We start from the raw sequence: 4,028 nt of genomic DNA, 5'->3' as shown, positions 1-4,028 counted from the left end.
CCCCTTACCTAAAGGGTTTTCTACATTATATCCTGTCACGGATATCATGCTCTGTTTGTCCTTGGGAATGATATACCCCTAAGATATGTGTTAAACACATTTTCCTTTCCATTGTTCTGTTTAATCTGATAATCATATTTTCCTTTCCATTGTATGGTTTAACCATTCTTGTGCTCTATATGATCTAAGCAGTAATGATTCGCTGCTTATGTAAACACCCTGGTGTATCACCTTGTCAGTAAGACCGTGTTACTATTGTTGACGACATTTCGGTAACCATCGATGGACGAGAACTTTGCCTATTGGTCCGCCTCGTTCAACGAGCAGGAAAATGGTTCTCTTCGTCCCTCGCCCTTGGTACCGACGTTGTTGCCAACATAACTGACATGCCACCCTCTGACATGCCTTGCTATCATGACCATGCAAGATGTCATCGCTCCTCCTACTCTTAACCCACATGGTGGGCCCATAACCCACAGTTCCACATGATCGAAAACTCACTCTCCGTACACCTCCGTTGCCAAAGTCATTCCTCAAGTTTGACTCTGTATGTAATTCACGGGTCACCTTCCTAGAGATGATATATTCTGGTATCAGACACAATACTTATTCCCGCTACTCTGAACCCCTTTCATGCCCCGTTTTAGGCATCGAACGATTGCGTATCCGCTTGAAACTCCTTATTGTACCTTCTTACTTTGCTCTCAATGTTATCCTAAGTTTCAACTCAAGAGATACCTTGGGCCAAAATCCCATGAGCTAATTTCCGAGTAACAGACCTTCCAGGCATCTGTCCTTGTACTTTTCCCTCCTATCCTTTCGTAAGTACAATGGAGTTCCGAAGAAAGGATGATGACTTCATCATGATGACTTGAAGCAGAGAAATGAAGACAATAATGTAATGGATCGACCTCTTCGAGAAGAGCAACCAAGACCGGGAAGATACGTTAGAATTTCGTAACCAAACCCCTTTCCCCCTTGTTCCACCTCTTAAATCTCGGGACGAGATTTCCTATAGTGGAGGAGAATTGTGACGCCCGGATAATTAAGCTACAATGAACCTATGTTAAGGATGCCATGTCACCTCGGTAACTGGAGAAAATCTCGCCTTAGTTGAAAACGGTTCAAATCCGAATTTTGAATTAAAGTCAAACAATAAAAGTTTTCAACTGTCAACTCTAAAATGTTCAAATTGTAGCAAATAAACCATAGATGGTTATGGTGGTGAAACCACATTGTTATGAAATGTTTAAATACTCCAAATTAAATAGAACAGCAGCCAAAACCAATAATTAAATGCCTTTTATAAAGTATAAAATATTAAACTAATTCTTTTGGGTGCCCAAGATGTAGTGGCACTAGAATAAGTAGTGATACTATTTTAGGAACTAAGACCATAATTATAAAAACTAAAATAGAGAGAAACTAAAAATAAAACAGAAAAGGAAAAATCAAGAAAAACAAAATGCCAACCCCCTCGCTGGCCACAGCCCAGATGGCCTCGGGGCCAACTAGGCCAAGGCCCAGCCGGCCGGCCCAACCGGCCCCTCACTCCCGATAACTCCCCCCACCGATGGGAAACCCTATCCCGTCGCACCCACTCCCCCACTCACTCCCCACGTCCCTCCTTCCCCCTCCCCCGATCCAGATCTGGATCGGGGATGAACCCCCCTCGACGCCGTCCCCCATCGCCCCTGACACCACCTGTTGGGGCCCCTCGCCGCTCGTCTACGCCATCACCGCCATCCACCCCGACGACCGCTCCCCGCGCCCCCCGACGTCGGCACCCGTCCCCGGCGCTGCCTCGCCCCGGTCACCGATCCCCACCGCCCAGAGTTCGATGCGCCTTCGCCTCGCCGTCCTCTCCGTCATTGCCGTCATCTCCATCTTCCTCCCCGAGCCCAGCTGCCCCGTACCCTACAGCTACCTCGTGCGCCCCCTCCTTCTCTGCCTCGCTCCCGCCGCGCACCGGGCGCGCCCATGGCCGCGCACACATGCGCACGCCACCCGCGCCCCACTCCGGCCCGAACCTCCCTCAACCGCCTCCACTTGCCTGCCCGCACCTGCCGCGCTGTGGCCTCGCTCGGCCGCCGCCCCTGCTGCACGCTTCGCCTGTTGCCGCGCACGCGCGCCCGAGCCCCGTGCGCTCACCGCCCCACCTGGCTCCGGCGAGCGCGCCCGCCGCCGAGCTCGCTCTGCCAGCATTGGCCGCTCGTCGCGTCCGCCTCCGCCCACTTCTGCTACTGCAGCCGCCCCCCTGTTCCGCTCCGTCATGCCGCCGCCGCATGCTACTGCTGTTGCAGCAGCTGCTGCCCCCGCCCGTCGCCGCCCCGAACGCTGCCGGCGCCGCTTGCTGCTGCCCCGCGCTGGGCTAAGGTCTTCGCCCGGTAGCAAGCACCCGCACCCGTAACCCAGCTACGCCCGCGCCCGCTATGGCTCCCCCAGAGCCACTGACTAGGGGGCCACTACCCAGAACAAAAAGAAAAAAATGATAATAATAATTAATTAATTAATGAATTAATTAACCTAATTAATCCTATTAATTAACCTATTTAGTTAACTGATTAAGCCTAATCAATCTGCTAATAAACTGACTATTGTTAATTAGTTAGCAGACTATGACGAACTGGACCCACACGTCAGTTTGACCAGTCAACACCTCTATTGACTGCTGACGTCAGCATGCACTGTTCTGGATAATGTTGAATTAAATTAATTAAATAAATTCTAAAAATGATTTAAAACTTTAGAAAATCATATAAAATAAACCGTAGCTCAGATGAAAATACTTTCTACATGAAAGTTGCTCAGAACGACGAGACGAATCCGGATACGCACCCCGTTCGTCCGCCACACACCCTTAGCATATCGAACACGCAACTTTCCCCCTCCGGTACATCTGTCCGAAAACGCGAAACACCGGGGATACTTTCCCGGATGTTTCCCCCCTTCGCCGGTATCACCTCTTACCGCGTTAGGGCACACCTAACACCGTTGTTTGCTTTGTCATGCATCGTTATGCATCTGTTTGCATTGTATTCATTGTTTCTTCCCCCTCTTCTCTCCGGTAGACTACGAGACCGACGCCGTGCTGGTGCCCCGACCGATTACGCTGTTGACGACCCCTCCTCCTTGCCACAGCAACCAGGCAAGCCCCCCCTTGATCACCAGATATCGCCTATTCTACTCTCTACTGCTTGCATTAGAGTAGTGTAGCATGTTACTGTTTTCCGTTAATCCTATCCTGATGCATAGCCTGTCCTTGCTACTACTTTTGTTACCTTTACCTGCAATCCTACATGCTTAGTATAGGATGCTAGTATTCCATCTGTGGCCCTACATTCTTCTCCGTCTGCTGTGCTATACTATCGGGCCGTGATCACTCGGGAGGTGATCACGGGTATATACTATATACTTTATACATGATACATGTGGTGACTAAAGTCGGGTCGGCTCGTGGAGTACCCGCGAGTGATTCACGGATTGGGGGCTGAAAGGACCTTTGTCCCGACGGCCCTCTGGGTGGATCTTTGTGGCGGAGCGACAGCGCAGGTTGAGACCGCCTAGGTGAGAGGTGGGCCTGGCCCTGGTCGGTGTCTGCGGTTACATCAATCAACATGCTTAACGAGATCTTGGTATTTGATCTGAGTCTGGCCATTTGGTCTATACGCACTAACCAACTTCGTGGGAAAGATATGGGCACTCGACGTCGTGGTATCAGCCGAAGCCTTCGTGACGTCAGCGACTGAGCGGCGCGCGCCAGATTGGACCTTGTAACGTGACTTCCTTTGTAATGGAGGTTGCTAGGTCTGCTTCCGGCCGCCCTCGCAACATGCAGGTGTGCAATGGGCGATGGGCCCAGACCCCTGCGCCATAGGATTTAGACCGGCGTGCTGACCTCTCTGTTGTGCCTAGGTAGGGCTGCGACGTGTTGATCTTCGAGGCCGGGCATGACCCAGGAAAGTGTGTCCGGCCAAATGGGATCGAGCATGTTGGGTTATGTGGTGCACCCCTGCAGGGAAGTTTAT

This window comes from Triticum aestivum, chromosome 2D (assembly GCF_018294505.1).
Source record: "Triticum aestivum cultivar Chinese Spring chromosome 2D, IWGSC CS RefSeq v2.1, whole genome shotgun sequence".
NCBI lineage: Eukaryota > Viridiplantae > Streptophyta > Magnoliopsida > Poales > Poaceae > Triticum > Triticum aestivum.
The sequence above is the reverse complement of the archived record's forward strand: the minus strand, read 5'-3'. Positions refer to the sequence as shown.